Below are 26,326 nucleotides of genomic sequence, written 5' to 3' on the forward strand. Positions count from 1 at the left end.
GATCCAAAGCTTTGATGTTTGAAACCGCTTTACAAGAAGATAAACCAAGTATGATAGATAATTAGGCAGACACTTGTTTTCTGGAAAGATATTTGTCACCTGGCCAAGCCTAAAGGAATTTTAATATCATAGAAACATCCCATAAAGTTAATTATTTAGGACTAGGAGGAGAAGAAAATCTAATACCTCTAAAGAGTTTAGTAATAAGAGGTTGTTCGCCAGTAGGATGATCTGCTACTGAATGACCTGCTGAGATTGCTGAAAGATAAGAATTTAGAGTTCTATAAGAAAGAGCTTCCAAAGCCAAAGATGCTAGAAAGTTTACTGCAAAGATAACATTCACAGTCACATGATCCACATCCTGTTCCAAGCAGCGGCCAGGCCATCTGTTCCAGGCTGATTGGTATAGTCTATGTGAAGAGTCAGACCAGGCTTTGTCAATGACATTAAGACCTGTTTTGAAAATCCTGGCACTTGCCATCATCTTCGGAAAGTCTCCAAGCCACTTGATGTAGTAGGTGTTGAGAAACTAATATCTAGTGTTGATTCATGGAATCTAGAAGAACAGAGGGAAATACTGGATGCAGGGGGTTCTAGGGGCCTGATTCACAGAACTAACTTAAGACAAAATCCTAAACTTACTACCATTTACTCATTTTGGTATTCACAGAAGGCACTTACTCATCAATGAGTAAGTTCCTTCTGTGAATTCCAAAATGAGTAGGTGCCTTCTGTGGATACCAAAATGGTATTAAGTTTAGGATTTTGTTATAAGTTAGTTCTGTGAATCGGGCCCAGGAAGTATAGGGCACCAACTCTGTGTTCTCCAAAGGGGAGTTATTAAGATCACTTCTGATTTCTGTCTTCTGATTCGTAGAACTACTTTCAAGATCATAGATAAAGGAAGGAAGACATAAGTCGTATTGTTCCATTCCTGATGAAAGCCATCCGTTGCACGAGCTAAGGCATCCGGTCTCCAACTGTAGAACAATGGAAGTTGATATGTCATACATGATGCAAAGAGTTCTATTTGATAAGGACACCACATTTGCGTTACTTTGGCAAATAATGAAGAATTCAGTTTCCACTTGCTGAAATCTTTGCGAACTCTGGAATTACTTTGTTCATTTTCATTACTAGGACTGAAATATTGTTAAAAAGGCAGTAGTTTCAAAACTCAATGGCTATCTTGTCTCATAAACACGATTTTGCTCCTCGTAGACAGCTGACATATTGTAATAAAGAGATGTCTATTTTCAAAGGGATACACCATTGGGATCTTTGAGGGGAAAATGAATGAACTGCAAAAGATCCTGTTAAAAGTTATAGACATTTTATATGGAGAGATGTTTCTCGAAGTGACCATCTGTCTCTATTGTTATTTCACCACATCTTGCATCCCAACCTAAACGACTGGCATCTGATTCAATCATAGAGTTCAGAAAGTGACAGAAATTGGCTCTGATATTCCAGGCTTCCATGTGATTAACTCACCACTGTAATTCCTAAAGAAGCATCTGGGGAAAGGTGCATTTGGTCTGAGAACGCTGAAACCCAAGACGATGACGGGAGCACTCTCCTTTCCGGACTTGTTTTTATCTATACTCTGCTGAAACTGCACTACGTACCTGACTGAGATATATTTTAGGACAATGGCCAGAATACTGGAGGATACGTATGATTCATATGCTTTTTAGACCCATATTATATGGGACCACATACAGTTTTTACCTGGTTTGTGGTGAAACTGCTGTCAAAGATATAGTTCTTGCCCTGAGGAAGTCAGTGGGTGAATTTTCCCAAGACGAAACACGTGTTGGCTACATTTGGTGATGTCATTTATACCAACCTAATTGCTGTGAAATCAACTGTATATCTCTGATAAAGATTAAAAAGAAGACAAGAAAATAAAAAGAAGAACATTTTCACTTGAGAACACCTTGGATATGGACATTTTATTGTATTGATTTTACCTATGAATTTCTATTGGGGTTTTGCTCGGGAACGATATTTTGCTAAGTGCAATATAAATGCAAACCTTTTTTCCCTCTTCTATCCCTCCGCTATCCTTCTGAATCCAAATAACTGACTAACCAACCGTTCAAATTACTTTCATATTTCACTATACTAATTGAACACTAATCCTTTATGAGTTCTGGAGCTGCGTGCTACTCGCCAAAAAAGCACTTTGACGCCTCGTCAGGTGCAGTAAGCGCTATATAAATGCAATTACAACACAATACAGTAGTGGGAGGGGGAGTTAACTGGGCACTTGTGGTAATAGCAGCTCATTTTCAAGACCAGTCCGCACTGTGACTTTTCAACTTGTAGTTCTGTCACTACATATCCAAACACGAAGCTGGGATTCTTGAATTACCTCTACCAGAGCAGAATATAACCCGCCTTAGGTCTACGAATGGGAACGTCAATGCTATTTCAGCAATGCGGCTCCTAAACAGAATAATGTAAAAATATGCAGAATTAACACCACACAATGATACACATATTTAGAAATATCACTTTGTATTAAAGTAATTTCAATACAACTTTCTTAACACGGCTTACATTCTATCTAATTGCCTGAAGATATTTAACAAATAAACTCCTTTACAATGACAATATGGGACAACAGCGATAATAAACATTGCAGCAGTCACATCTGAAAATCAGTTTTTATGCAAAACAAGTGTACATAAATGGGAAGAACAGTGTGAAAACCGAGTTATGCAGCAGTAAGACGAGAGTTCCACACCTTTCCAGGTAAAATGTATTTAAGAACCCAGAAAAGAGACAGTAACTTACTCTGACCAATTACCTACCCTCCGTTCCAATGTCCTTCAACTTGACCACTTACTCTGGCACTAAAGGTTATATATAAGCTTTCCCGTTTTCAGTTTCTATTTTTGGTAAATTCTGGTGGGGTTTTTTCAGTGTTTTTAATTCCTTAAAAAATAGTGGTTATCAGTGGTTACACATTTTTGCGCCATTAAAAACAACAGAAACAGTGTTTTTCCGGTGTTTGTGGAATGTTTTGCTTTTATTATTGCTTGCTTTCTGCACTGATAGTGCATGTGTATCGACAGTGTGCGTACAGGGTATATGAGGTCCAATTACATTTTTACAAATCAAACTTATTGCAGTACACTATACAATAATTCTTTAGTGAGTCTTTGGTCATGGATGCCCGCTCTTTCGTTCCCATGTTAAACTTGGTTGTTTAATCTCTAGGCTGGGCCCTTTTTTCACTTCTTCCTCCTGCTGATTACGGCGCCAGGACACTCTAGCTTGAGTAGCTGTGCGCTCAATATAAATACCTTATTTCATTTCATTTAATGTAAATGTTTATCCTTGAAAAGGCCATCTCAACATTGGCACTTGAGACGGCTAACGACAAAACAGCCAGTAAACAATTTGCTAACTCTGGCCAATGACATAGCTTTCCAGACAATACTGGTGCACTTGAAGATTGCGCTTCTCTGGGACAGGTTCTGCAACATATGTGCGGAACTGGGCGCATATGCCCTCAGTTATTAAAGCGGTCAAAAATAAAGCAGTACTTTTCAAAGTCCGGAGAAAATTCCCCTTTACGGATGGGATCTAGAACTTGTGCAGAGTACCTCAGTGAGGCTTTATTGACTTCAAATCCCATGATTGATGAAGGGACATTTATATGCATCATTGCAAGCCATTTCTCATGCACTGTAAAATAAAATTTTCTGAATTGCTCCATAGCATTTCCTTGCTTACCAAGTAGCAAGAATTCTAACATGGAACATGTTGCAGTGCCAAAGTCACTAAAAGTGTTGCCCAGCCTACTCTCAAGGAGATGTTTCACATCTACACCAATAAGGAGATGTTTCACATCTACACCGATAAGGTGAACACGTGGTGGACAAGGGTGTTTTCCGACTCTTTTTTGATTATGTCCACTACAGCAGTCATGTTTTCCTGTAAAAATATAGGATGCTGTAAAATTTACTTTTTTCACATCACTATCAATATGCGACCAAAGATCCTCACATTTCTTGCCTTTGGCATCATCACTAAGCAAATATTCTGTAAACGGTCATCACATGAATAATATAGCATTCACGGCCTCTAGGACTGAGAACCACAGACTAAATGACACAGTTGGGTTGAGACTTTCTATGATGTCACACAAAGCACAAAATGAGAAATATTTGTGTTTTAGTTTCCGTGTATAAATGAAACAGTGAACTAGAATGGGCTACAAAGAATGTATGACGTTACAACGCATACATTTACAACGCATGCCTTTACAAAGCAGTTTTTACATCGCAAAATCCTTTACAATGCATACATTTACATTGCATGCCACTACAACAAATTTTTTTAAACTACATTTACAACGCATTCCATTACATCGCATTATACCTTTACAACGCATACCATTACAACGCATACCATTACATTGCATTTAAGGTAAGTGTTGGATAGTGTAGGGGTAAAAATTACTATTCTAACTCCAGGGGGTGGAACAGTAGGGTAAGTGTTGGATAGTGTAGGGGTAAAAATTACTATTCTAACTCCAGGGGGTGCAACAGTAGGGTAAGTGTTGGATAGTGTAGGGGTAAAAATTACTATTCTAACTCTAGGGAATGCAACAGTAGGGTACGTGTTGGATAGTGTAGGGGTACTATGCATTGTAAAGGTATGCGTTGCAATAACATGCGTTGTAATGCCTGCGTTGTAGTGACATGCGTTGTAGTGTTATGCGTTGTAGTGACATGCAATGTAATGTCTGCGTTGTACTGAAATGCTTTGTACAGGATGTTGCGATGTAATGACTGCGTTGTAAATGTAGTGCAATGTAATGACTGCGTTGTAAAGGTTGCTTCACCGGCTACAAAGTCAACAGCATTCTTCATTAACTCTGAAGATTGAAACAATGCTTTCAGCATGCTATCTAGCAAGTGGCAAGGATCTCTTACAGGGAAGCACTTCAGCTCAGGTATCGATTTTGACAGGTCATCTCACAACTTTTTCATAGACGTCGCTGAATTTCTGCAAATACAAACAATATCACTCCAATCTTTTTTGAACTTGATAAGAACTTTTTGCAACAGCATTCCAAGTGACTCTGCATTCCATGTTTTCCAAACGCCTGGTGTCATGTTTTCACCACTATCTCAGATGCTTGGTGACAACACTCTTTTCATATATACCTGTCACTTCACCATACATTGAATGTGTAAAGCCTGGGGTGTTTGGCAATTCACTTACTATCAATACTGATTCACTAGAAAAGAGGGCTGGTGTATTAAAGGGTTTCACCCATACTCTGTCTGTGGGTAAATGTGATGGTACATATTTGGAAAGATTCTTATGAAACCAGCCATTTTACCTATCTGTGAAAGAATCAAAAATATCAAAAATATCAAATATGATTTTGATATTTGCTGATTCTCTACAGTTTATAAAACAATTAAATAAGACCTTAAACATGCTTCTAAGCTCTGCATCTTTAGACCAAAGACCACAAAACTGAAAAATGAAGAAGAAACAATTTTTTTGTGACATCCCTAAATAACAAAACTCAAGCAGAAGACTTTTTTCCGTAGTTTAGTGCGAACTTGACCCAAAGGTATCAGAGCACTTTACATGAGAACCAGTTGCGTTACAGACGGACACATACATTTTTGTTGGGCATGGGGAGATTAAGTGATTTGTCCAGAATTGCAGGATGACGAGCGTCCCTGCCAAGACTGTAACTCAGTTCTCCAGCTTGAAGGTCGACTGCTCTAGCTGCAGTGCCACATCGTCCCCCCTCTATTGTTAGCCCAGTCTTACTTGCCACTGCCTTGTATAACAAAGTTACATTGTATTGGCCCCTTCAGTAAGAAATAAAAATGAATCTATCACTCACCTTTTCCTATCTTTGAATGCCATTTAGTTTGTGGTTGTGAAGTTGTTTTTTCAGTGTTTACATCTTTACACAGGTGAGGACTATTTCCCTTTCAGTGGGGTTTTATCAGCTATTATAGGGTTACACCTAAAACAGGATAGCCTAGTTATAGAGTACATTGTTGTTTCCATTGTGTTGCAGCTAGCACTAGACCGACACTCCTAGTCTTGACAAGCAGCAGATGGGAGTGTTTGGGGGTACAAATGAATGCAAGGATGTTGGAGCAGAAAGGAAAATGACCCATTTTCCCAGATCTTTCGGCGACACCCTCAACACTGACACTCCCTCAACTCTGCTGATACTTTCATCACTCTTCGTGTTCCATTCCACTCCATTCCTTTTCATCATTAGCGCTATTCCACTCTCATACCACCGTTGTCCTGGGCGCTCTCATGAGGCTCCTTTACTCCTATCACCCTGCAAGGCTTTAATTATTCATGCTCCTAACTTTAATTTCTCAGTAATGACTATAAACACCCTAAAGTAATCCATGTCAGCAAAGTAGTCCATGTTCACATTTCATGTGTTTTACTTCATGCAGTGTTCCCTAAGAGTATTTCCTTTTCCCAGAGGATGCATTTTTCTAGTTTTATTTTCATAAAACGTACTAATAGTACAAATTGTGAAATGAGTCGCCCTCCAGTCTGGGTGAGTTCAGATTGCGAATAGAGATTTATAATGGGCACGACTGAGAGTCCTGAGGCTGAAGGCAGTACTGCTTTCTCACAGTACCTACCACTGAGTCATTAAGGTGTTCAGGCTAAATGCACATCCAATCCTTGGCCTCTCAGGAGTGTGCATAGAGCAATGGTTATATAAATGCCAATTGTAAATTAAAGCACTACAATGCATGTGCACAATGAGGGAAACAATGTGTAGGAGTCATATATCATGCAAACTAGTGGGCATTATATGTTAAGAGCACCTGGTCTGCAGAAAAACAAAAGTAAGACTAAAACACAATGCAATTGCTGTAAGACTTTATAATCCAAAGTAAACCTTTTTCACAACCTTGGAATAACAAAAGCTTGAGAATAAAATCAATGTTGTAATTCAATACCTTTCAGTTTGCATGCAGTTACTTGATGCTGGGTCATACCTCACTGTGCTATATTAGAAGGAGTGTGGCATATGAGCTGCAAATAACAAAAGGAACTCTGTGTTAAAAGCAGTAATTACTGAGTGGTATACAAACAATAAAATAGAGGTGGGCAAGACTAAGCAGAACCAAGCCATGAAAATATTTGCCATGTACATCATGCAACAAAAAGCATGTTAGAATATGATAAGGCATCTTGACACTTCAAATAAGTGTATTTTTAACAAGTGAAAGCATTTTACTTTAAAACATCAAATTATTCCACCGGATCGGGATGTATTTATTAAATGTGAACGTTTTTAAACATGACCTGGGCACCATCACAGCCCCTGATGAAATTGCTGTTAATGAACTAAGAGACACGTCATTGGCTCTGTGTGGGTGGTGTAAAGTGCTCTAACATGCTACACTGGTAGGTGAGCAGTGCTTTAAAACAAATGAAATACATACTAGAGGGAGTCTATGAAGTGATGATGGGCACAGGTGGATTGTGGTAGCGAGGGAATCCGTAGAGAAGGAGGTCAGGGGCGCCACAAAAAATTGTCACCCTAGCTGCCACTAGCGCCAAAGCTGGCTCTGATAATACAGATTAAGGAGCAATCGACATATGTGAAGCTCTTTTGGAGGTGTTCTCAGTTTCAAATTGTAATTTTAATGTGTTTATTTCCTAATAAACATTCTAATAGCATTTTCAGAATTATTTTTTCCCGGCCTATCTTATTAATCAAACCTCCTATATTCCGTGAATGGAAACAAACCAGATTTGTCACTAAAGCAGAGTGTCTTCTGCACAAAAAAACACACATTTCTTAACAGAAAATTGTGTAACCCGGCAAACAAAGCAAGTAACACATTCCCTCATAAGGATTGATGCTCACCTGCCTTCATAGGTTCGCTTTAACTAGGCAGCAGGTGTTCTTACATATTAAGGCATGTTAAACTTTTCATTCAGGACAACGTAATGCCCAGGAGAGAAAGCTAAGGCCCAGTGGCGTAACAAAACTTGAGGGGGCCCCCCTGCAAAGCGCGTGGAGGGGGCCCCCCGCAGCGACCTGGCCCACCATCTACCACTTTGCCCTACCACCCAGGAATCTAGTATATTTTGATTTGAAACCTCCAACATTTAAATGAAATGCCTCTATATTGTCTCTCTAAGTTCTAATGAGAAAGTGGGAAACACTCTTAACATACAATCTGCGCCATTTGTAACAATACTGTCAAAAGCAGATTATTTAACTGGGGCAGCAATCAGAACAATGCCAAGGAGCGATCCTATTGTCTCAGGAACTGCCTATGGCTGAAGAGCAAAGAACAACTATGAAGGTTCTGAATAGAATTGACATGAAAGGACAATAACTTGAAACTTTGAAAGACAAACCCAAACCTGCAACTCCATAAAAACTCGACTGACAATATACATGAGAAGTACACAAAATATAACTCGGTATCCTGCGAAAGGCAAGAGAAATACACTGGTGAATTATCTGCATGTCACACACTAGCGACTGTCAAGGGTTGTGCATGATAATAATGTGAACTGAGGAAGCAATTTTAATTTCTACCATCATGTCTTTATTAGTAAGCATTGCAAACCAGGCAGGCAAACAAGGCTGAGTAAGAAAACTGTTTGGATGCTTCCGAACATTGATGCAGATGTTTTCTCTGTTTTAATGTATCATTTCTATAGTGTAAACAATGCTAAATACAATATTTAACTAACCAAAACTGGGTCCTGGCTCAAACAAGCTCAGCTGAACTGAGCCCAATTAGCAGAAAAAACAAAACATATTGTCCAGACTGAGAATCACTACAAACTTCCTTTTTTAGCTCCTATCATGACAAATAAAACGTGAGAGGACAAAGTGGTCCTAATCTCTTTTTTTATTTTTTATACAATAAAGAAACAAAAAGACGTTGTTAGTAGGAACATCTCAAGTGGGTGCAAAAAGGACCAGTTTGGTCCTTTTTGCACCCACTTGAGATGTTCCTACTAACAACGTCTTTTTGTTTCTTTATTGTATAAAAAATAAAAAAGAGAGAAAGTATTTTGACTTCTATAGAGGTTGGGAGTCAATCTATTAAAAAAGGAAAGGTGTCATTAGGACCACTTTGTTCAGTGCATGTAGATTGTTTGTAAGAGTGTATTGGCCACGAATGTTTGAGGAGTGAATGTAGTATGTAATCTCCATATAGGGGATCAAGACCATTTTGTATTGCTATGTAATGTATTTGGATTTGTATTATGTTGTTTTTTATAAAATGTAAATGCGCAATGAATTATTGTTTAGCGCACAATATGAGAGAAATGAGAAATAAATAATAAATATTCTCCTGAGAAAAAGGAAATTCATAAAGCCCTCCTCTCACGTTTTATTTGTCATGATAGGAGCTAAAAAAGGAAGTTTGTAGTGATTCTCAGTCTGGACAATATGTTTTGTTTTTTCAAATACAAGATTTAAGGCACACATATTACAGACAAGTGCAAGCAACACCATAAATAACACTGCATGTAGAATAAAAACAAACCATATCAGCAAGTACCTAATGACAATCTATGCAAACTGTCGTTGGTAAAGCAACAGAAAAAGTGCAAATACTTTTAAAGTGCATAATAAAGCAATCACCAGTCCAGTAATATACAAAAACCAAGCATGTTTTGTAAAACAATCCAACTTTCTTCTTGCATTAAGGCGAAAATACTTTCAAAGTGCATGGTAAAAACAAGTCCAGCAGTATGCAAAAATGAAGCCAGGTTAGTCAAGCAATTCCCCGTTTGGTGTGTACATAAAGGAACATATTTCAAAGCAACTGGTTAACAACAACTACAGCACCATACAATAATCAAACCAGTTTAAACTAACAATTCCCTTTTTGAAGGCTCAAATATTTCAAAGTGACTAGCAGAATGGTAACAAGTGCAGCAGACAGCAGCATACGAAAATCAAACCACTTTAGTCAGACTAATTCCCCTTCTGTTTGTGCATGAAGGCGCAAATATTGCAAATTGCCTGGTGAAGTAATAACAATTTAGCAGCATAAACATCAAACCCATCCAGTCAAACAGCAAAAGCAGCAATATAAACAAAGCTGAACATACGTTTATAGAGGCAAGAAGAAATGTATTCAGTTTAACATGACCTATGAGCACCCCTATGACACTTTCTTTTGCACAGACAAAAGGGGCATCATTTGAGTAAACCACTTTGTTTATTTTGCTGCTGAGCTTGTTATTGTTTTGCCGGTCACTTAAATATTTGCGCCTTTGTGCACAATCTAAAGAGGCATACTTTGTCGAGACTGGTTTAATGTTCATGCTGCTAAACGTGTTATTGTTTTTACCACTCACGTTGAAATATTTTCACTTTATCCACAAATAAAAGGGGCATTGTTTGACTGGACGGGTTTGATGTTTATGCTGCTAAATTGTTATTACTTCACCAGGCAATTTGCAATATTTGTGCCTTCATGCACAAACAGAAGGGGAATTATCTTTTTATCCCTCTCTCTTTATTCCACTCCTCTCTCTCTATCCCTCTCCTCTCTGTCTTTATCCCTCTCCCCCTTTTGCTCGCTCTCTGTCTTTGTATCCTGTCTCTTTATTCCACTCCTCTCTTGCTATCCCTCTCCTCTCTGTCTTTAACCATCTCCACCATTCTGCTCTCTCCCTCTTTTTATCCCTCTCTCTTTATTCCACTCCACTCTCTCTATCCCTCCCCGATCTCTCTTTATCCCTCTCCCTTTTGCTCTCTCCCTCTTTTTATCCCTCTCTCTTTAGTTCACCCCTCTCTCTCTATCCCTCTCCTCTCTGTCTTTATCCCTCTCCCCCCTTTTGCTCTCTCCCTCTTTTTATCCCTCTCTTTATTGTACTCCTCTCTCTCTATCCCTCTCCTCTCTGTCTTTATCCCTATCCACCCTTTTGCTCTCTCCCTCTTTTTATCCCTCTCTTATTCCTCTCCTCTCTCTTTATCCCTCTCCTCCCTCTTTATCCCTCTCCTCTCTTTTTTTATCCCTCTCCCATGCTCTCTCTATCCCTCTCCTCTCTATCCTTTTATCCCTCTCCTCTCTGTGTCTCTTTTTATCCCTCTCCTCTCTCTCACACGCTCTCTCTATCCCTCTCCTCTCTTTCTCCCTGTTGCATGCGCTCTTTCTCCCTCTCTTCTCTATCCTTTTACCCCTCTCCTCTCTCTTTTTATCCCTCTCCTCTTTCTCTGTTACTCTTTATATCCCTCTCCCCCTCTCACGCGCTCTCTCTCTATCCCTCTCCTCTCTGTCTTTATCCCTATCCCCACTTTTGATCTCTCCCTCTTTTTATCCCTCTCTCTTTATTCCACTCCTCTCTCTATCCCTCTGCTCTCTGTCTTTATCCCTCTCCACCCTTTTGCTCTCTCTCCCTTTTTATCCCTCTCTCTTTATTCTACTCCTCTCTCTCTATCCCTCTCCTCTCTGTCTTTATTCCTCTCCCTCTTTATTCCACTCCTCTCTCTCTATCCCTCTCCTCTCTCTTTATCCCTCTCCCCCTTTTGCTCGCTCTTCCTCTTTTTATCCCTCTCTCTTTATTCTACTCCTCTCTCTCTATCCCTCTCCTCTCTGTCTTTATCCCTATCCACCCTTTTGCTCTCCCCCTCTTTTTATCCCTCTCTTATTCCACTCCTATCTCTCTGTCCCTCTCCTTTCTGTCTTTATCCCCTCCACCCTTTTGCCCTCTCCCTCTTTTTATCCCTCTCTCTTTATTCTGCTCCTCTCTCTCTATCCCTCTCCTCTCTGTCTTTATCCCTATCTCCCCTTTTGCTCTCTCTCCCTCTTTTTATCCCTCTATCTTTATTCCACTCCTCTCTCTATCCCTCTCCTCTCTGTCTTTATCCCTCTCCACCTTTTTGCTCTCTCTCCCTCTTTTTATCCCTCTCTTTATTCCACTCCTCTCTCTATCCCTCCCCGATCTGTCTTTATCCCTCTCACTTTTGCTCTCTACCTCTTTTTATCCCTCTCTCTTTATTTCACTCCTCTCTCTTTATGCCTCTCCTCTCTGTCTGTATCCCTCTCCACCCTTTTGCTCTCTCCCTCTTTTTATCCCTCTCTCTCTTTATTCTACTCCTCTCTCTCTGTCCCTCTCCTTTCTGTCTTTATCCCTCTCCACCCTTTTGCTCTCTCTCCCTCTTTTTATCCCTCTCTCTTTATTCCACTCCTCTCTCTCAATCAATCAATCATAGAATTTGTAGAGCGCACTACTTACCCGTGACGGTCTCAAGGCGCTGGGAGTAGGAGGTGCTGGTACTGCTCGAAAAGCCAGGTCTTGAGGAGTTTTCTGAAGGACAGCAGGTCTTGGGTCTGCCGTAGGTGGATGGGGAGGGTGTTCCAGGTCTTGGCGGCGAGGTGGGAGAACGATCTGCCGCCGGTGGTCGCTCTTCGGATGTGGGGGACTGTGGCGAGGGCGAGGTCAGCGGAGCGGAGCTGGCGGGTGGGGGTGTAGAAACTGAGTCGTTTGTTGAGGTACACTGGTCCGGTGTTGTGGAGTGCCTTGTGTGCGTGGGTGAGGAGCTTGAAGGTGATCCTCTTGTTGACGGGGAGCCAGTGCAGGTCTCTCAGGTGGGGTGTAATGTGGCTGCGGCAAGGGATGTCGAGGATCAGGCGCGCAGAAGCGTTCTGGATGCGTTGAAGCCGTTTCAGGAGTTTGGCCGAGACTCCTGCGTAGAGCGCGTTTCCGTAGTCCAGCCTGCTGCTGATGAGGGCCTGGGTGACCGTTCTTCTTGTTTCGGTGGGGATCCACTTGTAGATCTTGCGGAGCATGTGGAGGGTGTTGAAGCAGGAGGAAGAGACGGCGTTGACCTGCTTAGTCATGGAGAGGGTGGAGTCAAGGATGAACCCCTAGCTTGCGTGCGTGGTCGGTGGGTGTTGGAGCTGTTCCTAGTGCGGTCGGCCACCAGGAGTTGTCCCAGGCCGAGGGGGTGGGTCCGAGGATGAGGACCTCCGTCTTGTCCGAGTTCAGCTTCAGTCGGCTGTTCCTCATCTATTCGGCGACGGCCTTAATTCCTTCGTGGAGGTTGGTTTTGGCGGTGTGGGGGTCCTTGGTGAAGGAGAGGATCAGCTGGGTGTCATCAGTGTAAGAGATGACGTTGAGGTCGTGCAGTCGGGCGACTTGGGTGAGTGGAGCCATGTAGATGTTGAACAGGGTTGGGCTGAGGGATGATCCCTGGGGTACGCCGCAGATGATGTCGGTGGCTTCGGAGCAGAAGGTGGGAGGCCGACGCTCTGTGTTCTGCCGGAGAGGAAGGAGGTGGTCCAGTCCAGGGCCTTCTCTTGGATACCGGGGTCGTGGAGGCGTGTGCGTAGTGTGCGGTGGCAGACCGCGTTGAAGGCAGCTGATAGGTCCAGGAAGATGAGAGCCGCGGTATCTCCGTTGTCTAGCAGGGTTCTGATGTCATCGGTGGTGGCGATGAGGGCACTTTCGGTGCTGTGGTTGCTGCAGAACCCGGACTGGGATGGGTCCAGGATGCTGTTCTCCTCGAGGTAGCGGGTCAGTTGTTTGTTGACGGTCTTCTCGATTACCTTCGCCAGGAACGGGAGCAGGGAGATGGGCCGGAATTTCTTGAGGTCCTTGGTGTTCGCCTTGGGTTTCTTGAGTAAGGCTTGATCTCGGCGTGCTTCCAGCTCTCCGGGAAGGTAGATGTCTCGAAGGAAATGTTGATGGCTTTCCAGAGGTGGGGTGCGATGGAGGTGCTGGCTTTGTTGAAGACGTGGTGAGGGCATGGGTCTGACGGAGATCTGGAGTGGATGGTGTTGATGATCTTGATGGTGTCGTCGTCGTTGATGTTGGTCTAGGAGAGCAGGCGGTTGGTGCGGAAGGTGGTTGTGGGGGCGGAGGTCTCAGTGGTTGTCGTGGCGGTCGTGGTGTTGAAGCTGTTGTGGATGTCTGCGATCTTGCGATGGAAGAAGGAGGCCAGTGAGTCGCACAGGTCCTGTGAAGGTGGGATGTCGTTGGTGTTGGAGCTGGGGTTGGAGAGTTCCTTCACGATTTTGAAGAGCTCTTTGCTGTTGTGTGCATTGTTGTCTAGCTGGTCTTTGAAGGAGGCTCTTTTGGCGGCCCTGATGAGGTGATGGTGTCTGTGGGTGGCGTTCTTGTGGGCTGCGTAGCTGTCTGGTGTTCGTTCTCAGAGCCAGTTCTTCTCTAGCTTCCAGCAGGCTTGCTTGGAGGCCTAAAGGTCTTCAGTGAACCAGCTGGCTTTCTTGCTGGTGTGGCTGTTGGAGGGTTTCTTGACCGGGGGTATCCCTCTCCTCTCTTTCTTTATCCCTATCTACCCTTTTGCTCTCTCTCTCTTTTTATCCCTCTCTTTATTCCTCTCCTTTCTCTCTCTGTCTCTTTTTATCCCTCTCCCTCCTCTCGCGCACTCTCTCTCTATCCCTCCTTTTTCTCTTTATCCATCCACCACCCACTTTTTTTGCTCTCTATAAAACATTTGAGTTCGTCCTCGCTGCAGCCTCCTCTCTCTTTCGCCCCCCCCCCCGCCTATCCCGAGCATAGGCCCGGTGATAAAGGTGATGTGACATCTGAATGCACCAGTGAGGTGTTTGGGACAACACTCGCCCGAACTGCCACGTCGGGATATTACTCGCTTTATTTTAAGACCCGTGGAACATAATTGTATCCCTAACAAATGACATTTATAGGAACGTCGTTTGTAGCAGATTGATTTTCCAAGACAACGCTTTACTTTACTTCCCAGAAGAGTATTTTTTCTAATATGCAACTGATTGAATTTGCCAATGAACTGAGGGCGCGAGAGGGGCTATCGTGGACGGGCGGTGGCTGTGGTGCTCAGTGGCGACCTACTACTGCAGACTTATACAGTGAATTGCCATGCTATAGCTTGAAATTCTTCATGGATACGCTTATAGCCTGACTGGCCTATTCCTGTGAGGTCATCATATGTTAGCATATAAAATACAGAGCCTTCCGAGTAATTCCCTGGTGCTTTTTATTGTCAGTGAAACCAACGTTCGTAATAAGCTGTCACATTCATAGCAATATTGCACCAGGTTGCACTGTTTGTTTTTTATTTGAAAACATTAATTGAATCATGTGTTCTCCATACAGGCCGCCTTGCTAGTACAGATGAAGTGGCATTTTCACACAGTTGTGAAAAATGACACCTTACCTTTGAACATCCATCATGAAAAATAAAAACATTTTCGGCAAACCGCTACGCACCTGCTCTCATCCTCGGCTTGCGCAATCTAACTTGCTGCTCCATCACGCGTCATACATTGTGCGCCAGTGACCTCTGTAGCGCCGAAGCATTCATTCACACCCGACGGACAGTCCGCCGTTTTTATCGCCTAGGATTAGCTGAGGTGCTCGCCTCCAATCTGCACGGGTCTCTTTCATGCACTCGTCCGCTCCCTAATCAGATAATACTCTTGTTTGCTTAAATCTTTCAGAGTGGGGGCTTCTCGGCGCATTAGTTATTCAATTGTCTCCTCCTCCTCATTTCTTGCACATCATAAAGTTTATGTATAAAAGTAACGGGGTCCTCCCAACCCCAGCAGCTGCGGGCGACCTATATTTAACCAGGTGTGTAGTAGGTAAATCCCAGCAACGCTCTGCACTACCCGCTTCTCTTGGGCCTACCTTCCTTCCTCAGAGGCACCTGCTTGCGTCTTTTTTTTATTTTTATGAGTTGTGTATTATCCGTGTTATGAGAGTCAGGTCTTTGGAATGGTTGAAGCAGGAAGGAATCCTCTTGGGACACTCAAATGTCCAAATCTGTATACGCCAACAGCCATTAAAACGCATGGATGCCGCCAGCCGCCCTCCCCTCACTGGTCACGGCTCCAGCGCACTTTTAAATGCGCTGCACAATGTGCATGACTGACAATAGTCACCACCCCGACCCTGAAGACCGCGCAGACGCAGAGACATCTGCGCGCCGCGCACAAATTAATCAATGAAGAGGAGAGCCTCAGCGGCCGGGCCGGGCATGCGCACACCATTCATTTAATTAATGAAGACAAGAGGCCTGCTGGCTCTGCTGAGTGAGGGGGCCCCTGGAGCTCAGGCCCCCCCGCAACGAGGGGGCTGCGGGGGCCTGTGTTACGCCCCTGCTAAGGCCCCTCCAGCACCTTCTGTCCGCTGTCCTTCTTGTAACATCAGTTTGTTACAGATCCAGTCACTATTAAGACGACCATCCAGCAACCTGAGTGGTTTGCAGAAAGTCTGCAGCTTGAGTTTGTCAGATGCCACTCAGCAGGCTCACTCATGCTCTGAACGTTGCACACTGCATGCCAACGGATACAGGCAGGGAGGTGACATCTTTGCAGCTCGAGCAGTGTTGCCGGGTTTTGAGGTCCGTCTCAACCCCAAAGCTGTCCGAGTTGAAGCCCAAATTGAGCCCAATGCGGACTAGTATCAGCCCAAAAACCTTCCCAAAGTTGCAATCCTCAAAATATGCTATAACAGCCTTCAGGAAACATTCTGACCATAATTCAAATTTCTGTTCAATATGTGTATAATGTGTGGAGTTTCAAAAGGCACCTATGCAGTTCTGCAATCATGTCCAAATTCTATTCATAATTACTAATTTTGAAGAAAGGTCACCTCTATGACTCACCAACTGTCACTTCTGGCACAACAAATCTAAACCTGAACCTGGCCCAGATGAATGAACTTTACAAGTGCAGAATATCACCCATCTTACCTAAGCCCAAGTGTGGAAATGTCGAAACTCTTTAAGTAATGTGGCTTCTAACACAGTATGTTAAATGGATCTTGCAGGATTAACACCACACATGATACACATACAAAGAAACCACCCTGGGGTTAAAGCAATTCCAGTACGACTGGTTTGGCGAGCTGGAAGGGTCATCCCAGTGCGACAGGAGGCCCACTCCTTCTAGTTAAAATGTAGGAACGCCAGAAAGGAGACAGTCACTTACTCTGATGAGTCCCCTCCACTCGAAAGTCCTTCACCATGACCATTTACTCAGGCACTAAATGTTATACAGGGCCCACGCTGTTGCCTTTGTGTTGCAGCACAGAGTAAACTAAAGCTGAAGCATAAAGGAAAAAGACCCCTTTCCCAACACCTTTAGTGATACTCTCCCCTAACATCGCAACACTAACAGCCCCTCAAATCTGCTGACACCATCATCACTCCCCTTTTTCCATCTCTTTCATCATTACCACTGCCCCGCTCACTTTGTACCACTGACCTGTGCAGTCTCATGCTGCACCTATCACCCACCCTGGGCTTTAAGTGGGGCAGCTCCTAAAACTAACTTTGAAATGGGTAACTAGGGGCCTTTGTTCATATCCTCAAATTTAAATTTTAAGGCAAGAACATGATTTTATTTCTCAGTAATGCATTTAAAAATAAAAATTAGGTAATTCATTTCAGCAAAGCATTGTATCTACATTTTCATTCCATCCTTCATTTCCTAGAAGAACTTGCTGTTTTTAGATGTGTGTCGGTAGTTTCATTTTCATGCAGCATATGGCTCTTGTATAGTGCACATTGTGAGCCGAGTAGCCTCCAGTGGTCTGAGTGAGTTCAGATTGTGGGTGGGTGTTTGTGATGGAGCACAGCTGAGTCCTAGTGCTGAAAGCAGTACGAGTTTCTCACAGTGCCTGCCAGTGTGCCAGTGTGCCAGTAAGGGCTTTTGGAATACATGCACATTCAATTCTTGCCCTTTCTGGGATGCACACAGAACGCTGGTCATATGTACACTGCACCCCTGCAGCTGGAAGCTGAGTCACAGTGAGTTTCATATGCCCATCTTTGTGCGCATAGTGAAGCTAGGGAAAGAGGGTCTCTTTTCTTCCCCACCTCTTTTTGAAATCCTCCAACTGCACATTTAGGTGCCGATTACGATCCTGGAAAATATTTCCCCGTACGACTCGTATCCAATCTTTTTACCGTACGAATCGTACAAGTGCCGTACAAACTGCCAAGTACGATTCGCATGGGAAAAAGTCCATACGAATCGCACTGGGAATATTTCCCCACACGTCCTCGGGTCGGCAAATGTGTCCGACACATCCCCGGACGATTTACCATACAAATGTGAAAAGTGAAGTCCGACCGCGCAAGTACGATCCATCCCGTGCGTCCGATGTGACAACCGTATGGATAAAACACCGTCCGCACCGAACTCCCATAGCAACCATGGAGACATGTGCCCGCATACGCGCCGAACAACCCCCCCAGCCCCCGTATGTACGTGCACAACCACCCCCCCAGCCCTCGTATGTACGCGCCGAACCCCCACCCGTGCATGTACACCCCCGTACGTACGGACCGTACACCCACCCGTGTACATACACCCGTGTACGTACGGCCCGTACCCCCACCCGTGTGTCTATGGAGCATACCCCCACCCCAACAGTGAATGTACGGACCGTACCCCCACCCGCGTATGTATGGAGCGTACTCCCACCCCAACAGTGTATGTACGGACCGTACCCCCACCCGCGTATGTACACCAGTGTATGTACGGACCGTACCCCCACCCGCGTATGTATGGAGCATACCCCCACCCCAACTGTGTATGTACGGACCGTACCTCCACCCGTGTATGTACACCAGTGTATGTACGGACCGTACCCCTACCCGCGTATGTATGGAGCGTACCCCCACCCCAACTGTGTATGTACGGACCGTACCTCCACCCGTGTATGTACGGAGCGAACACACACTCCACCAGTCTAAGCAACCCAGGCCCCAACACCAGCACCCTCACCCAACATCGCGCATGTACGAGTCGTACCATGCCAGAGACAAGGACAGCACTGTACAACAAAATGGCCGATATACGCACCGTACAGAAGCCAAAAACACACGTACACAACCAGGACAAAGCAAAACAACACAAGAAGACTCCATTCGAATCGCACAAAGCCACAAAACATGTCCAACAAGCACAAATACAACCTATTCACTGACCTGCAACTTCCAAACTCCCAAACAGAGGGCCAAAACACAACCACTCCTTATAACACACCCACCCAAAGTTCAAACACAGCCACACCCACCAATGGACCAATAAAAAGGCACAACACACACAAACCATGATCCTTTGCAACAGACCCACTGCTGCCAGACCACACAGAGAAACAACTGCACCATACTACAACCTCCACTACACCTTACACCTGCACACCTTCACACAACCACCTTCACAAACACCCCCTCATCACATTCACACACACACACCTGCACAACCACACCCACACACCCACAACCATCCATACCCACACCCCCACAACCATCCACACCCACACCCCCCACAACCATCCACACCCACACCCCTCACCATGCCCACTAACAAGAATCCAAAGTTCACTAGCCAAGAGTTGGAGGTCCTTGTTGACGAAATCCTCAGAGTCGAGCCACACCTCTTTGGAACATTGGTCAGACAGACCAGCATTTCCGAAAAAACAGCCATGTGGCAGACGGTTGTCGATGCTGTGAATGCTGTTGCGTCCACCAGAAGGACCAGGCATGAATGCCAAGCCAGGTGGTACGATCTGCGGAGGACGGTCCGCCGCAAAATGACCGACGACCACAACCAGGCCAACATCACTGGAGGAGGGCCGGCCCGCAGACGCGTACAATACCATCCCTGGGAGGAGAGGGTGATGGCCATACTGCCGGTGGTGGCAGTGGAGGGAGTAGAAGGACTCCGAGAGCCTGGTGAGTACACAAACAACTCACCTCACATGGGGGGAACGTCATCCACAACCAAACTCACAATCATGCACGCAACCACCCCAAAGCTATCACATGACTCTACCATACTCCATAAACACGCACATGCCACTAGCGCCACCATGCCCCATGCACCCAGCTAGACAATGCCAAGTCACAGGCCACAGAAAACACCAACACAAGACACGGTAACCCGGATGGCGGGAGTGTGCGTCTCAAAAATCACATAGTGCAACTCAGAAGCAGACAACAATGCCCTCTGCCCATATGGCCTAGGTCACAGCCAGACAAACAGTGTGTCCCCACACAGGAAAGACTTGCCTGCAAATGGCGGACGCCTTGCATGAAGACATGGGGGTGAAGGCACTTTTTGCACATGACAGCAGCCAATGAACAGCCAACACTGTGAAAGAGTGGCAGCACACACCACCACAGCAGCAGCGCAGACACAGACACTACACCCAATGGGTGCCTGGAGATCAGAAACAAACTCACATGAACAAGCCAAGGGCCATTCAAAGATCTGCAAAAAAATGTGTGTGCCTAGGAAGCTGGGCTGAGGTGACAGAGGGTGACACACAGAGGGAGGGAGAGGGGGAGAGAGAGGGAGGGAGACACAGGGAGACGGACAGAGGGAGGAGGCTGACACAGGGAGGGAGGGAGAGGGGGACAGAGAGGGAGTGGGAAAGGGATACACAGGGAGACCAATTCAGCCTTGGGTGGTGTGGGTATGTCTGCTCGTCAGCAGGTGGACTGCGTGCATGTAGACAAGGGTGGCCAGTGCCTGAATCCCCCTCTCTTCTCCTTGGCAAAACACTGGGCCATGTCTCAACCTGTGCACGAGCACAACGCCAGCTACCTGCATCATATAAGTGTGTGGAACAACTCCATGTGCCCACGTACAGTGCAACACAGAAGGCGCCAATGCATGGCTCGCCAAACCTGCTCACTCCACTGCTGACTGCAGTCACAATTGACGCAGCAAGTAAGACTGTGTCACACATAGGTAAAGTCTCAAAAGCTGTGGCCAAGGGACATGCACAAGTGCACTGTGAGTGGAATGCAAGACATATCCAAATACCCAGAGGAAATGTGCCAACTTTGAAACGAATGAAACATGGATGTTGCATGGAACAAAAATAACATTGTCTCTCTCACACACAGGTCAATGTCGTGGATCACCCCCCAACACTGGGGTGGAAGACTCACAGGACCTGGCTCTGCCGGATGACGATCCCACCGGCAGCGACGACTCTCACCACTCTGTGGACGACCCCGACCAACCTGGCCCCTCTGGTGTCCAACCACCTGCAGCACCTGCGTCAGGTACAACTGGGCCAACCACCACCCCCACTCCTGCCGCATCCCAGGAGACACCCAGGATCCCTGCCCCACCACCACAACGCAGCCAGGCTGACCAGGAGGGACACGGTGTTCCGGGCACCCAGGAGGAGGCAGGCGACAACGCAAATGCCACCCCTCAGGGGTCCCGGAGACCCGATGTGCCCACAAGGGCAGGCCAGGTGCAAGTGGGCAGGGGTGGTGGGAGTGGAGGATGGCGGAGGCGCCAGCCTGACCAGTTGGCTGCGGAACCTGTATATTCCCATGTAAGAAACATCCTGGATACATACCGGCAGGACACCACGGGCATGAGCCAGGTTGTGTCCACCCTCAACAAGATGAAGGGGACCCTCGAGGAGATCAAAACCCAGCAGGCCCAGCAACATGCGGAGCAACATGCCTGTCAACAGCTACACCATGGACGGATGGAGGACAGACAGGCTGAGCTCGTGACGGTGCTCACGGTAATTGACCGTTCACTCCGTCGGATAGCCGACAACATGGGAAACCCTCCCTGTGCCACCAGGCGAAGAACATCACCACCCACAGGGAGGGATCAGGAGGAGGAGGATATATCCGACGGAGCATCCCAGACATCGTCCCGGCCTGCTTCTGAGGGTCCCCGCAGGAGGGCGGGTCGTCCACAGAAAAGACCGTGATGGTCGGCGCAACAGCACCATCTCCCAGGACACCTGGCCTGGCACCTGGCCCACTGGCCCAACAGCAGCACAGCAGCAAATGACATTCTCTGCCACATGGACTTGCTGGTCAATGTCTGACCAATGTTCACAAAGACTGTGCCATCGACTCTGATGATTTCCAATGGCAAGGATACCAACTCCCCCAGTGAACTTTGGATTCCACACACCCGGAAAGCCCCTCTTGTCATACCCCCCCCCCCCCAACACGTACCCCAAAACAAATAAAAACTTACACGATCAAGAGATGATGGCTACATTTTGCATTATTACCGTACATGTGTCTTGTAAAGTCTAACCATGCCTGAGTTCTCATATGACTTCAACCATCCATACCCTGGGGCCTGAGTCTGGCACAGGACACACAAGGGTCCCAATGTATTAGGCAAGACAGACATGGAGCACCAGACACAACCGTGATGTGCCCAACCAGCTGAGGGAGTGGCCGCACAACCGTGCCGACAGACATAGTGAGTACAGCAACAGTCATGCGCAGAGGTCAGGGAACATGTGGAGTGTCCTGGGGGGCACCCTGGTATGTGTAGACAGGTGGCAGAACCATGTCCTGCAAGCTTGAGTCAGGTGGATGCAGAGAATGGTGGCCTGGCCAAAGTTGGATGCATGGGGATGGCACATGTCACAATACCCACACAGTCATGGACATCATGCACAATACAGAGTCTAATCCCAGACAAACAGCTTGCATCTTGCTACTCTGCACATAGACACATAGCCACTATCACTGAAAACCATGCCAGACATGCCGTATGCACCGTGGCAACACACCAGCATTGACTGAGAAGAGGCACCTTGGAGGCATAGGGACACCTTTATTAGTCATGTATTCCTGAATGCAGAGGCAACTCGGAGTACACATACACAGGTCATGTTGAGTAACATGTGGGTCCAACACTGGCACCCCCCTTCTGCACCACAAATGCTTGATATCCATGGAACTGGCACACAAGTGTCGGGTAACAGCTAAACACCCCCTGCTGCTCACGGAGAGGCTGCCATACAACATTGATCCTCTGATGTGGAAGTCCCACACCATGTCAAGCCAATACAAACCGTATGTGTCCGAGGGCAGTGTTACACACATTGATGCCATCATCACAATCCACTATCCCATTACAGATGACTGTCAACAAGTCTGACCATCTATTCAGGTGTATCCACCTACATGTCATGTGTCCCATGGTGATGCGACATGTCTGCAGAGGAACCAAACATCGACAGGGGCAGTGTGCATACATCATAAACAACTGCCACACCCAATACACCCCTGATGCATCCCTTACCCTAAGGAGACTTCCAAACTTGTCCGTGCGTGTAACGCTGAGTTAGCACACGATGATGTGTCCATGCGAAATAGCAGTGCCACAACAATGCAACCAGCAGACGGCATGCGCAAGTACCTGGGGATGAGAGACACACAAGAAGTCAGCCACAAAAAGCACATCCACTTGCATGTGCATGTACTCGACACATGTAAGGATGACAACATGCTAGGTCACAATTATGACTGTGGAAATACACTCATCACTGGCACCATCACTCGAGCGACACATCCACACACACCTCTGACTCATGTGGCATACAGGCAGATGGACACACACATTGCAACACATGCCACACAAGGACCAATGCGTGCACACTCAGACACTGGTACTCACCACTAAGCAAAGAAGTCACGTATGAGCCGACTCTGGATGTCCTCTTGCGGAACCACATCCTCCACATCACTAGCCCCATTGCCAAGCCCTTCGTCCTCCACGGGTGGATGGTCCTGATCATCTTGATCCAGGATGAGTGGCACAGCTTTCTCAACTGCCATGTTGTGCAGCATGCAGCAGACAATGAAGATTTTGCAGACCTTCACCGGGGCATATGGGAGGGCGCCGCCGGTCTTGTGTAGGCACCTGAATCGGCTCTTCAGGAGGACAAATGTCCTCTCTATCACTCGCCTTGTCCGGCCATGGGCGGTGTTGTAGCGGAGCTGGGCCGGCGTGATGGGGTTGCGGAGAGGTGTGATCAGCCATGGCATGTTGGGATAGCCAGCGTCCCCTACATGGAAACCACATGGTCATAAGTAGGACAGGAGAAGCAGTCGGGCTGGAAGTCTATGCAAAATACAGGACAGACAGAATGTACCCACCAACAACACATGCTCGTTCGTTGCACAGCTGCGTCATCATTTCAGGCACCCTGCTACGCCTCATGATGTAGGCATCGTGTGCTGATCCTGGAAAACGAGCACAGACATGTGAAATCACCATGTTGGACAGACACACCACAAGGGCATTGATGGAGTGGTAGTGCTTGCGATTCCTGTACGCTACCTCCTGTGCCTGTGGTGGTACCAAAGCCACATGTGTCCCATCTATGGACCCAATGACATGGGGCATCCCTCCCAGGGCATAGAATCCACGCTTGACACCTGTCAACTGTTCAGGAGTTGGGAAATGGATGAAGTCATCCAGGTGAAGCAACATGGCCTCTATAAAATCATGCAGCACACGGCTGAACATGCTCTGGGACATGCCACCAACATGAGCTATGGTATATTGAAAGGTACCCGTGGCAAGAAAATGTAGGGCTGCCATTACCTTCAGCTTGGGTGTCAGTGCCGTAGGATACCTGTGCAGCGGTTGCAGGTGTGGTGCCAGCCTTGCCGTCAACTCCTCAATCAACGGTTGGGGGAAGCGGTAGCAGCGTATCCAGTCATTCTCCCGCATGTCAGCCAAGTCTGGAATTGGTCGGGGAAGAGGCGGCGCTCTGCAGTAATTTGGAAGTGACAAGGAAGAGTGAGTGCACTACAACAACAATTTATATGTACTGAGCACATGTTAATCTGTCAATACACATATGCTACATACTGAGTCAGGTATGTGCCACATGCCCTGGACACTTATGGCTGCCAGGTGACACTCCTACCAAGACCCAGCTACACACGGAGATTGTGAACCTCCACATCCCATGGCATGGGACTAGCTGTGTCCCAGTGTAAGTGAACAGCCAGACGCAATTCAGGAGTGACACACATCAACATATCAGCAGAAGTAGGATGTTGATTGCAGAGACAGGGAGCGGAACACTAGAGCCACAGGTCACATGACATTACACTAGGACAGCCCACACACCTTGCCATGAAGGTGTACATGTCATGACTGACCACACATACATTGAGAGGATGCAGACAGGTCCTTGTTACGCTACTCCGTCTCCCATGCATACATACACACCTTACATCCGATACCACATGTGGCCTGGTGTGCGTAACAGTGTGCCAGGGCCATCTACACACAGACACATGTTGGTTGCAGCAACTGCAGATGCATTTGAGGGAACACCAACATCAAGCTAATGGGAACACACCACACATACATGACATAGTCACATCGTGCAACGTGGGTAGTCACATGTCAGGTGTGGTAACCCCTGTAGCGGGCATCAGGGGACACTTGCGTGTGTTGTTGACTGTGCCATGCCAGTGACGCTCATCTCAAGTGTTCTGTACGACATGCACACATGTCAAAGGAGTGAAGGGCATGTCTGGCACATAGTGCACCATCACACATAACATCTGTACACATCCTATCATACATCTATTGCCTTCACAACTCAGGAGTAATGTGCCACATCACAGCCTTTCACACCTGTGCCCCACACATGTATTACTGCCCAGACAATGCCTTGATGTCCATCCATGGACAAGTATGTCAGCTCTATTCCTTTCTGTGTGCTGGCTGTCACCACTGTTATGTGTGAAAGGCACCGTACATTCGCTCTGAGGGCGTGTGTACGTTCCCTATCACTATGGGAGTGCTGCCGTAGGCCGGCGTGTGTACGGTCCGTATCACTATAGGTACGCATATGCGAGCGCACCCATAGTGATAGTGAGCGTACACGCGTGTGTACGGTCCGTATCACTATGGGTACGCATACGCGAGCACACCCATAGTGATGTGAGCGTACACGTGTGTGTACGGTCCGTATCACTATGGCTACGCATACGCGAGCATACCCATAGTGATGTGAGCGTACACGCGTGTGTACGGTCCGTATCACTATGGGTACGCATACGCGAGCACACCCATAGTGATGTGAGCGTACACGCGTGTGTACGGTCCGTATCACTATGGGTACGCATACGCGAGCACACCCATAGTGATAGTGAGCGTACACGCGTGTGTACGGTCCGTATCACTATGGGTGCACACGCGAGCAAACCCATAGTGATACGGACCATACACACGCCTGTACGCTCACTATCACTATGGGTGTGCTCGCGTATGCGTACCCATAGTGAAACGGACCTACACACGCGTGTACGGCCCGTTGCTATGCATTTGGGGTGCCCTACGGCCCCGGAACGCACCGTACCTGTGTGTGAATCTACAAATTACATAGGGGACACATGAGGGACAATTATTAAGCCCTACATGCATGCTGGTTGTCATGGAGACCAAGTTTACAGTTTGAATGTATTTCATCAGGTGCCCAGCAAAAGTCGGTTTGAAAGAATCTACTTTGTTGCAAAGTGGTTGTGGAGTTGACATCA

The sequence above is a fragment of the Triturus cristatus genome, chromosome 2_1, assembly GCF_964204655.1.
Source record: "Triturus cristatus chromosome 2_1, aTriCri1.1, whole genome shotgun sequence".
Lineage (NCBI taxonomy): Eukaryota > Metazoa > Chordata > Amphibia > Caudata > Salamandridae > Triturus > Triturus cristatus.